Source organism: Cherax quadricarinatus, chromosome 28 (assembly GCF_038502225.1).
Source record: "Cherax quadricarinatus isolate ZL_2023a chromosome 28, ASM3850222v1, whole genome shotgun sequence".
NCBI classification, from domain to species: domain Eukaryota; kingdom Metazoa; phylum Arthropoda; class Malacostraca; order Decapoda; family Parastacidae; genus Cherax; species Cherax quadricarinatus.
Window position 1 is genome coordinate 11,505,178 of NC_091319.1, and position 12,992 is coordinate 11,518,169.

A 12,992-nucleotide genomic window follows, 5' to 3' on the forward strand; every position below is an offset into this window, starting at 1 on the left:
ATGAAGGAGAGGAGTGAGACCACTGAGGGATTGTGAGTGATGGGTAAAAGACTGAGGGAGGGGGAGTAGCAATATAAAGAGGGAGGGTGGTTCAAGCTGTAGGTAGGGAGGGTAGCTGAAGATAGAGACAGGGATGGAGGGTGGGAAGCAGAGGAGGACGAGACGCAGGGTACTTGAATAAATATAGATGGAGGATAATTTAATGTGTTAGAAGGAATGGTGATACATTAAGATGGAAGAAGGGAAGGAGGGTAGTCGAACATAAAAGAAATTACTTTTAGACGAAGTGAGGAAGAGAAGGACTATAAATTATCATAATCCAAAAACCGGCCAAAGATAGGAAGATAATGTAAGAAGGAAAATGGGTGTACGCGTATTACAAACCAGAAATAAAAACATATTTGTGATGAATAGCAGAATCAGAGAGGAAACAAACAACAGCAAGTTATCATCACTCTCATCATCAGAAAGGTCGCAGATGTCGCCTGACCTGGACGACTCATGCCACCCTCACGAATGTACGAATGGCATTCAGGAATGTAAACATGAGAGAGCTCACAGCACTACATGCAACATACGTTCGGCCAGTTCTCAAATACACGGCTCCGGAGTGGAGCAAACACGGACTGAAATGTATATAGGATAATGTCAATATTCACAAAGCCTTCTTACAATATTGGCTGATCCGAATGGACTGCTGACGACAGCAGCCAAGAGAACACACTCGCTGCAGAGCAAGATTGTATCGGGGCAACGTTTCGCCCTGTCTAGAGCGAAACTGTGTCCCAGTAAAAGCCTGTTCTTCAACAATATCAATAAGAGACACGGTGAAGAATAGGATTTTATTGGGACAACGTTTCGCTCTGTCTAGAGTGAAAGTGTGTTCCAATAAAAGCACGTTCTGCAACATGTCTCTTCTTGATATTGTTGGTACCAGTAACGAGAGGCAATATACTCTTGATGTGACACTGATGCGAAGGATAACGATTGAAGTTGAGAAGTGTCTACGTCACAGCTAGAACAGCCTACATTGTCTAAAAACATTGGCTACTGAAATTCAATCCCAATGAATATAAAACAACAAAAAATGGGAAGGGAGAGAGGGAGAGAGAAAGAGAGAGAGAGAGAGAAGACCGGAAGAGAAGAACAGTCACGGAGGAAAGATCTGAAAGTACATACTAATCATGTAACTTTAACGCCGTGAACTTACACGAACTTTAACGAGAAATCATTAGGGGGCTTTAAACTTCACATCTCATAAGACCATCTTTGAGCACGCGGCGCCAACATAGAGCCCGCACCCGATCAAGTACGTAAAGAAAGTAGCTGCATGGAATTTATACACAGTATTTACATAAGCAATATATATATATTTTTCTTTTGTTTTATTAGTAAAACTCCCAGTTTAAATTTGCCCGAGTTGCTTTGCATAATTACGCGCTTCTCCGTGCAAGAAATAAATAAAACTCTTACCTTATCTCTGCAAAATTAACCTGTTTTATTAAAAATTAAACCCAATTTTAACATTATTATGAAGATTACATTGGTTCGCGAAGACACTTGTAAAAATGGAACTTAAGGAGTGACCTACGAAAGACCTAAAGTCAACTCAGATTAAGTGAATGAAGAAGAGGGGAAGGAACTGAGAGTAAACGATAATAGTGTGCGACCTAATTGGCGAAGATGTGCAGAGAGACACGTATAGTTCAGGATATTTGTTAAAGGTAAAGCCACGAGTGGCTTCTGAGCTGTACCTAAGTGTCTGTGGCCATATCTTGTTGGTATCACCATACCACTGCTCAGACGGGTCATCGCAAGATTGAGACCCGTGCCAGGACTACGGTCTTGGCGAGCATTATACATACATACATACCACTGCTCAATGAAGGTGTTTACGGCGCGAGGAGAGGAAGCCGGAGGACACGCGGCAGATAAGCCATAAACCTTGTTCGAAAAGTAATTGGATCAGTTTCCGAGTAGTGAGTTTAGTGAAGTAAATAATATCACACAGTACAGAGAGTACAAGTGCCACACGTAGTACAGAGAGTACAAATACCACACAGAGTACAGAGTAGGTGCGATCGGGTCCTCCACGCCAGCAGTTATTGCAACCTTTCGGTACTAGTAAAGGAGCTGGACCAGGAGCTATGCCTCAACTCCGGCAAACACAACCAAGACAGTAAACGCGAAGCTTGCATTAATCTCCCCGTTCATCTGAGGAGCCACAATTAATCTCTAAACTAAACAGAGCCAGTGCAATAATTGGTGGAAATTAACATGGCCGGCTGGTATAATCCACAAGAAGGACTAATACGCTCACACAGACACAGTCATGTTATGATAACAAGATGTGAAGTGGTTCAGACAGGAACACCCGGGAGTCATAAAGCATACAACATTGCCTAGTAATTTCAAGATAATCTTCACCTTATATATATATATATATATATATATATATATATATATATATATATATATATATATATATATATATATATATATATATATATATATATATATATATATATATATATATATATATATATATATATATATATATATATGTCGTGCCGAATAGGCAGAACTTGCGATCTTGGCTTAAATAGCAACGCTCGTCTTGCCATGTAGGACAAGCGAAAATTTGTGTATGCAATAATTTCTCCAAAATCATTCTGAAGCTAACGAAAAAAATATATTTCACTGTGTTTGTTTAGTATTAAATTACTGTAAACAAATCTAAAATATATATAGTTGGGTTAGGCTAAAATAAATTGCGCTTGTTATATTAAGGTTAGGTAAGTTTTCTAAGTTCCTTTTGGTGCAAAATTATAAATTTGTACATCAACAATAATGAAAAAAATATATCTTTAAACGTATAAGAGAAAATTTTAGAAAAGACTTAATTTTAAATGAGTTCTTGCTAATTGACCAGTTTTACGTATTCGGCACGACATATATATATATATATATATATATATATATATATATATATATATATATATATATATATATATATATATATATATATATATATGTATATATATATATATATATATATATATATATATATATATATATATATATATATATATATATATATATATATATATATATATATATATATATATATATATATATTATGGATTTAGAAAAGGGATATAATAGGGTGGATAAAGAATCAATGTGGCACATGTTGGAAGTGTATCGAATAGATGGCAGGGTATTTAAAGCAGTGAAGTGCTTTAATGTGGATAGCGAGGCTCAGGGGTGTGTGTGTGTGTGTGTGTGTGTGTGTGTGTGTGTGTGTGTGTGTGTGTGTGTGTGTGTGTGTGTGTGTGTGTGTGTGTGTGTGTATGTGTGTGTACAAATTTTTACTTAGCTCTTGGCAACGTCACGGTTTATTTCAGTAAATATCACAACTTCTTCCATCAAGGATTCGAACCTGCGTCGCCTTGCATCAACTGTTACCGAGAGATCAGCTGGTGATCTGCCTAGTAAGACCATCACTGGGCTTGATCAGAGTAATGGGGTTGTGCTTTCGTGATTAGCAATTTCAGTTGTATTTTATTTATGTGTTAGTGCAGGAATCATTTAATCAACGCTGTGAAGCCGGAGGTTAATGGCGCAAAGCCGAGTAGTGGCGAAAACAACACTTACTGAGAGGAACTTTACCGAGATGTTTCATCAGTTGGACAGGCTTCTACAGACTGGTAAAACCTGTCCACAGGTGAAGCGTCTCAGTAAATGTTCTCTCTACACATGTCTCTTTCACCACTGCGAAGTTATAGGAGGCTGTGGGAACGTATTTGAAGGTTCATTCTTTAGACCTAATCAACTGAAACTGTTAACTAACCTTTCAGTGAACGTTAACGCTGACTGAACACTGGTATTCATAGAAATTCGTCATTTTTTACTGGAATTCTATTATGTAAGAATTTGTATTTATTTAATATCAGCAATCATTATAAGTAAACGAAAGTAGCTGTGATTTTTTTTTCCTGAGTGAAGCGATAGTCATTTTGTTTTGGGTGAATGAGTTGTGAGAACCCAAGTCTTACTCTCCTGAACTGACATTCAGACGATTGCTCGTGGTAATCGCTGCTAAAAGCTGCTTTTTTATGGTTGATATCAGGCAGTACTTGTTTAGTGGGAGGGAGGGATTAATACATCTAAGAGATTGTTGCCGTGTTTCAATACAGCGGAGAGTTCTGGTGAGTGCTGATGTGAAGTTATTTGATGTCCTCGTAGAGTTTGCCAGGGAGGCAGTATCTCGCATGCCTGTGGCTTTGCTTAGCTTTACTCCCATGGAGTATTTAAGTAGCGTGATTTACCGGCGCTGTCTTCTTGGGGTTTGTAATGAGGTTAAAAGAGTTGCCTGTTTGTGTGTGTGTTATTCTGAGATCCATGTTTTAATTTTTACCTATCAGTTTGAGCTGCCATCAGTCTGGTGTAGCCCTCCCAAGAGGTAATTTATGCCGTGTTACCTTTAAAAAAATTATTGGCATTGTTGTAGTTTAATAGAATTGAATAACAGACAAGTTATCTTATCATAATCAGTAATGTAATGGTGCCATAACGAATAAAAAAGTAACAGTATCGCGGCTGGAACAATTCCCAACAAGCAGAAAAAGCAGTGAGCTATGACGCCATACCAGTGAGCTAAGGCGCAGGAAGTCACAGTAGTACAGAAAACCGCTACACAGCACAGCAGCCCTCGCCTCAGCATCCGTCCTTTCATTACCTGGGATACAACCTTCAGGAGGGATACCTTGATGCGGGTGAAGGGCTCTTAACCCAAAAAATTAGAGCTGCTTTTCCATTCCTTGGATCGAAGTACTCTTCCTCTGCCTGAGTAGCATAATAATAGTAATTATCCGTGACTTTAACATGATCTCGGACACTAACAGAATTCCACATCCTTGAGTCAAATATGGAAATTTGTGTGTCCTTCCTACTTTTTGGAGGACAGGGTTAACTAGAAGAGGCTCGATCCTCTGTTTACTAATCGCGAGAGAACACCTACATAGAAGCACATTATAACTACCAATAGCGTCTTCTTCCGTCCCCCCTTTCTCTCTCTCCCTCACACGCCTTTTCCTTCCCTATTTTACTCATCTCTCACTCAATTGCCCCTTTACATTTGCTCTAAGAGTTGTTGATTCCCATCCTCATCTCTCTCTCTCTCTCTCTCTCTCTCTCTCTCTCTCTCTCTCTCTCTCTCTCTCTCTCTCTCTCTCTCTCTCCCTTTCTCTCACACACACCTCTCTCACCTCTCTCACCTCTCATGGAGTTTCAGGGCCCCTGCATAAATGTTTCATGGGCGCGTTATCCAGTTTCGGCGTGATGGGCTGGCTAATATTTTACTGCTGCCGGGAAGACTTAGCGTCGACACCGACGTCTGGATGGAAGAACGGGTGGATGGATGCATTAATGGATGAATGGACGGATAAATGAATATATGAGTGGATGAATAGACATAAATGGATAGATAGAGGGATTGATTGTTGGATGGATAAATGAACTAATTGTTGGATGGATACATTGGATGGATGGACAGATGGATGTGCTGATTGACAAGTGAATGAACTCAAGGATGAAGTTATGGATGTATGGATGAAATGGTTACCAGGTAATACTGAAGGAGGCAACATTCTTTCTAACACTGACTAAAAGAGGAAAAGAGAGAGAGATAGAATCACGACATACCACATACATAGAATCATCGCCAAGATGAACGGGTGATAAATAGTTCATGAGAGTCAATATCAAAGAACAGAAAAAAATGAACAGCCAGAGGAACCACAGGGAACTTTTAATACACATTTTTTATTCACTTTAAAACGAGTAAATTAAAACTGGAACGAGTTTTGAGAAAAAGTTTTGAGAAAAAGTTCCTTAAACTAGCTTCCAATGGTGGTATCAAAAGTTCCAAGAGACTAGGACCAGAAAATGAGAGTCGACTGTAGTATAAGAGGGTGGATATCACACCGAACATATCTCTTGGGTGCACAAAACAATATAGTATCGGCTAGATCGCTTGTCAGGTCCTCTCAGGGACCTGGCAAAGGATCTAGCAAGTCCAGAGTCTGGCCACGTCTCTGAAGTAAAGACCTGAACTACTAAGATAAGATAAGATTACTAAATGTGGCATAGTAGGAGAAGAGGAGAACCATTGTGACGAGGTGAAAAGATGATCCTGGAGATTGATCTGGAAGGACACTTGACTCGATGGCAGGAATATAAAGGGTTTTTGATCCGAAGAGCTGAATCTGGTCTCCCTTTCCCGGGGTCAAACCTGAATACCTCCATGGCGCACTAACCTGCTTGGCAGATAAAAATCATGATAACAGAACGTATGATAGGTCGGCATTTCAACAGGGGAGATAGTCATACCCAATTTTTTTCGAGGGCTAGGACCTGGTAGAGAAAGTGGAATATTCAAATTACTTCAGGAAGAAATCCCAAAAAATTTTCCTTGAGGCCTTTTTATCCATTTTACCTTGGCTATAGAGGAGAAATATTTGCCAAAAGGCCTGGGGGACATTCTAGGGGTCCGGGACCCACCGACTGAGAACCACTGGACGAGAGGTGCTTGAAAAGTATTTCTTTAATTTAAGGAAATGGAACGTTGACTCCATATACGAGTTCCAGTGTGACTAACATAACTCTGTTGGATGGTGGTTTGGACAGGGGCCGAGAGAGTTGTGTCTCGATCCCAGCAATGACACCTAGGCGAGTACACAGTCAAACACACATTCTTCTCTCTCTCTCTTTTTTTTTTTTTTTTTTTTTTTTTTTTTTACACAGGGTTTGACAAGGTTAAGGATCCCTAGCTTTATTGACAGCTATTTACAGGTTAAGGATTCCTAACTTTATTGGCAAGCTAAGAGCTGTTAACTACATCAGCTCATATGAAAGCATTTTTATTGTTACGAGACATGCAAGTAGGGAACAGGATGAAGTTGGGGCCATCTGTAGGCCAGCATTTTCATTTGATCAACTGACTTTATCTCGTTGACATCATTATGCTGTACGAATGTGTTCCATACTCGAGTCATCCTGGGTATATATGATCTCAGATGGAGTGATGTTCTGGGGAAGGGTACAGCCAGAGTGAAGTTGCTGCTTTCTGCCCGTCTTGTGGCATAAAAGCTTGTTTCACGTTGTCCTCTCTCTCTCTCTCTCTGTCTCTCTCTCTCTCTCTCTCTCTCTCTCTCTCTCTCTCTCTCTCTCTCTCTCTCTCTCTCTCTCTCTCTCTAGCACACACATTGCCTGCTTTAGTTTCACCCTCGAACACCAATCATTTCAACACTAACGCACCTCCCCTCCCATCTCCCGCCACCTCCTCCTATCCTATCTCACCTCCTTCCCTCCCACCCCACCTCCTCCTAACCCCTCTCATCCTTCTTATCTCCATTCATCCTCTTTCATTCTCTCCCATCATCACCATCCCACAACACTCCCAGCTACCCTCACAACCCCTCCCGACAACCTCCCCCACGATCACTCACTCGCCACTCGCCACTCTCCCAGGCTAAATGGCCCACACGCTGCAGGGCGAATTAATGTCCACTGAAAGTAAGGTGTTGGGGAGCCATCAAAAGTGAGGGGAGGTGGTGGTCAAATTGTGTGTGTGAGTGTGTGTACTCACCTATATTTACTCACTTCTTTGTGGTTGCAGGAATCGATTCATAGCTCTTGGCCCCTGTGTGCATTGTGTACTCACCTATATGTAGCTCCTGGCCCCTCCTTTCAACGTACTGCTTGCCAGATTCACTCCCTTCTTGCCTCGTGGTCCTCTTCGTATTACTATTAAGGCTATGTATGGAGTCTGCCTCTACCACTTCTTCACCGAGATCAATCCACTTTCGAACCACCTTGAGACTGAAAAATACTTCCTGACATCCCTGTGGTTCACCTGTGACTTTAACTTCCTACTGTTTCCCTGAGTTCCTGCTTCTCGCCTCTAAAACACCCTATCTCTGTCTACTATCAATTCCCCTTAGTATCTTATATGTTGTTATCATATCTCCTCTGGTCCTTCTATCCTCCACAAGAGTTAGATTCGATTCCACTAGCCTTTCCTCATAGCTCATGCCCCTTATCTCAAGAACAGGCCCTTACTATGTGCTTCTCCACCCTCTCCAGTTTCATAAGATGCTTCCCCGGGTGTTGGTTCCACACTGGGGCTGCGTACTCCGAGATTGGCAAGACATATGTTGTACAAAGTACCCCGGAAAGGCTCACTTTTGAGGTTCCTGAAGGTTGTTCTTAGATTTTCCAGACGAGCATTGGCTCTTCTGGCAAAGGAGGCAACGCCAGGATCTGCAACTCAGCCCCCCTGCACGCACGACTCGGAGAGTACAGAGTGGATATAGGGAAGAGTGATCACAAACGTGGGTAATGCAGGAACAATCAGAGTTATATTAAAGACATGATAAAGTCAAGGAGAGTTATATAAAGGTATGATAAAGCCGGATGAAACTCTCCCGGAGAAAAACATTGTCTTTATAAAATCTTACACACACACACACACACACACACACACACACACACACACACACACACACACACACACACACACACACACACACACACACACACACACACACAGAAGAGTAATAGGGATGTTAGGAAGTATTTATTTAACCTTAGAGCTGTCAGAAAGTGTATTAATCTGGAGAGTGAAGTAGTGGAGGGAAGTTCCGTATCATAGCTTGAAGAAGACGTTAGGTTAGGTCAGGTTCGTCAGGAAACAGGACAAGTGTTTCTTGACCCGCCATTGGAGCTTTTGGTCATCTGACCGAGGCATTCCACTGGCTTACCGGTGCACCCCTTTAAAACCTATGGTCATAATTATAGCCATTTTATTTGAAGAAGAGGTATGATAAAGCTCTAGGAGCGGGGAGAGAGCGACATAGTAGCAGATAGCGAAGAGGCGGGGCCAAGAGCTGTGACTCGACCTCTGCAAGCGCATATACGTGAGTAAACACACATACATACACACACACGGGATTACTTTGTTCCAGGATAAAACTTACACTTGGCTTGGGAGCCACAGACGAGACTAAGCTATCTCACGTACTACCTCTCTCCCTCGCACTGAAGCATCTTCCTTCCATAACCTGAAGCCTCTTTATTCCATAACCTGAAGCCTCTTCATTCCATAACCTGAAGCCTCTTCATCCCATAACCTGAATCCTCTTCACTCAATAACCTGAAACCTCTTCATCCCATAACCTGAAGCCTCTTCATTCCATAACCTGAAGCCTCTTCATCCCATAACCTGAAGCCTCTTCATCCCATAGCCTGAAGCCTCTTCATTCCATAACCTGAAGCCTCTTCATTCCATAACCTGAAGCCTATTCATCCCATAACCTGAAGCCTCTTTATCCCATAACCTGAAGCCTCTTTATTCCATAACCTGAAGCCTCTTCATCCCATAACCTGAAGCCTCTTCATTCCATAACCTGAAGCCTCTTCATTCCATAACCTGAAGCCTCTTCATCCCATAACCTGAAGCCTCTTCATTCCATAACCTGAAGCCTCTTCATTCCATAACCTGAAGCCTCTTCATCCCATAACCTGAAGCCTCTTCATTCCATAACCTGAAGCCTCTTCATTCCATAACCTGAAGCCTCTTCATCCCATAACCTGAAGCCTCTTCATCCCATAGCCTGAAGCCTCTTCATTCCATAACCTGAAGCCTCTTCATCCCATAACCTGAAGCCTCTTCATTCCATAACCTGAAGCCTCTTCATTCCATAACCTGAAGCCTCTTCATCCCATAACCTGAAGCCTCTTCATTCCATAACCTGAAGCCTCTTCATTCCATAACCTGAAGCCTCTTCATTCCATAACCTGAAGCCTCTTCCTTCTCCTCGTCAACTTCAGCGCCGTTTATTAAATTTCTGGCGTTTTACAAGACACTCCAAAAAGGCTGTCAGACACGAGACACGCAATCCGACACGAAGAGCCAGACAGCTGGGATGGGAGAACTGACAGGAAATCGGACACAAAAACCACAAAAGGAAAAAGCAGACAGACAGACAGACAGACAGACAGACAGACAGACAGACAGACAGACACAGACAGACAGACAGACAGACAGACAGACAGACAGACAGACAGGCAGGCAGGCAGAGAGACAGACAGACAGACAGACAGACAGACAGACAGACAGGCAGACAGGCAGACAGACATACAGACAAACAAAAGAGAAAGAAAACGGTGACTGTCAGATGTTTAGATAAGCAAACATACACAAACACATTATTATTAATATTTATTATTATTGTTATAATTTTATTATTATTATCATTATTATTATTATTATTATTATTATTATTATTATTATTATTATTATTATTATCATTATTATTATTATTATTATTATTATTATTATTATTATCGTTATTATTATTATTATTATCATTATTATTATTATTATTATTATTATTATTATTATTATTATTATTATTATTATTATTACTAGGAATTACTGAGTTTGTAAGACTGTTACAGGAGAATAGGGGGGGGGGGTCCTGGTGAGGGGGGAAGTGTAACCAGAGGTGATCCGAGGAAATGAAAAGTCGCTCCAGTTCCTTGGTTCGAGAACCCTTCGGCGTGGAAAAAAAGAAAACTGCGTCGAAAAGAAAGTTTGAACGTTTTTATTCACAGGGAAGTGCTAAATTCGCATGGGCCATTCAGGGTTTAATCCAAGGAAAGTAGAGAGAAGCTCCAAGTCCTTGGATCAAAAGGCAGGGTCCCTATAACTAAATGCTGTGACATTGATGTAATTATGAAGGAAATAGAGCAAAATTAGGAAAAATTCATAAGTTTGATTAGAGAGTATGATTAGAAAGTATTAGAAAAGTATGATTAGAAAGTATTAGGAAATTATGATTAGATAAGTATGATTAGAAAGTATTAGAAAAGTATGATTAGAAAGTATTAGGAAATTATGATTAGATAAGTATGATTAGAAAGTATTAGAAAAGTATGATTAGAAAGTATTAGGAAATTATGATTAGATAAGTATGATTAGAAAGTATTAGAAAAATATGATTAGAAAGTATTAGGAAATTATGATTAGATAAGTATGATTAGAAAGTATTAGAAAAGTATGATTAGAAAGTATTAGAAAGTATGATTAGAAAGTATTAGAAAAGTATGATTAGAAAGTATTAGAAAAGTATGATTAGAAAGTATTAGAAAAATATGATTAGAAAGTATGATTAGAAAGTATTAGAAAAGTATGATTAGAAAGTATTAGAAAAATATGATTAGAAAGTATGATTAGAAAGTATTAGAAAAGTATGATTAGAAAGTATTAGAAAAGTATGATTAGAAAGTATTAGAAAAGTATGATTAGAAAGTATTAGAAAGTATGATTAGAAAGTATTACAAATGCATGATAAGAAACTGTTACAAAAGTATGGTTAGAAAGTATAATTAGAAAATGATAATAAGGAAGTATAATTAGGAAATATGATAAGAAAGTATGATACGAAAGAGTGATTAAAAATATAATTAGAAAGAATGACAACAACGGGCTGTTAGAAAACACAATTAGAAAGAATGATAATAAGAATGATAAAAAGAATAATTAAAAAGTATAATTAGAAAGAAAGTATTCGAAAGCATAATTAGCACAAGACGTTAGAAAACTTTCTTAAATACGTTCAATAAAATTTAAAAATAAAAAATCAAAATCCTCCAAACAGTATAAAAAAAATCGCTTTATTACAGAACTGCTCTTAACGATAGTGACGAACGAGGCTGTTACCAGCAATTTGAATATGCAAACGAGGTTAGAAACTATGGTAGTTAAAAGTGAATTAGTGCTGTTAATGGCCAGTGTACGCGAAGATTCTCAAGAAAATGGTAAGTGTTTGAGCAACTCATGGTCAGGGAGGTGGAAAATCATATACAGGTCCCTACTTACCACGTTACTGTCCCCCTCAGAGTGCGTAGGCCCACTGTTGGGGTTTCGGTACCTTTTCCCACAGAAACTCGTGCTGTAACACAAGATTCATTGCAATCTTCTGCTGGCGCCAAGGTACTGGAGCAGTGTGGTGCAGTGGTAGAGCAGTGTGGTGCAGTGGTAGAGCACTGCGTACATTGTTCCAAGGTGCGTTGGTTCGTATCTCCTTCGACACACAAAAACATACGCACACCAAAACACAAATACACGCACACACACATATTGAAAGATATCTATGCTAATAACACAACAGACGGGAATAAAACATATTTATTTCTCCCCAACTAGGAATATAAAAGGCATCCAACCTTCTCCTCGGTATATTTACGACCCACAGATACGCCTGAAGAGGGCCTCAAAATTACTCAGGACCTCCACAGAGCCTAGCTCCCTCCTCCACGAAGGCGTAGTTACACGGAAAATAGCGTACTCTGAGAGTATTTTCCCCAGCTCCTTGCTTCGTATATTTAGAGAGAAATTAGATGCCTTTATTTTTTATGGGCATATCTAAACGAGCCTAGATGTAAAAAATTGTTTTATATACGTGTTTTATCTTTATATGATCGGAAAACTAAAATTGCACATTCTCCGACTGTCATTAAGCTCTTTAGGAAGAAGCAGAAAGCAAGAAGGAAAGACGAAAGAATATTGTTATTATTCCCTGTTGCATAAAAACGAAGACAAGGCAGACAGCTAAGATGGTGACGTGCTTCCTTATGTCGGCTTCCAGAGGAAGACTGTTCGATAACTCCGGGTTATGAGGTGGGTGTGAGGACATTACTATTATTATTAGTATTATTATTATTGTCATTACTACTACTACTATATTCACTGGAAAGTACGTAACCTGTAGTGGTCAAACATTCATTGGAGGAATGGGTAGACACCAGGTTTGATTCGAGGAAGCGGTGGGTAACTGCAATTGCTGAAACCAAGATCCCGTCTGGAAGATATTTCGGATGTATTAGAGGCTATTATTCAGGCGCTGGCAGTTCTGGAGGACTTT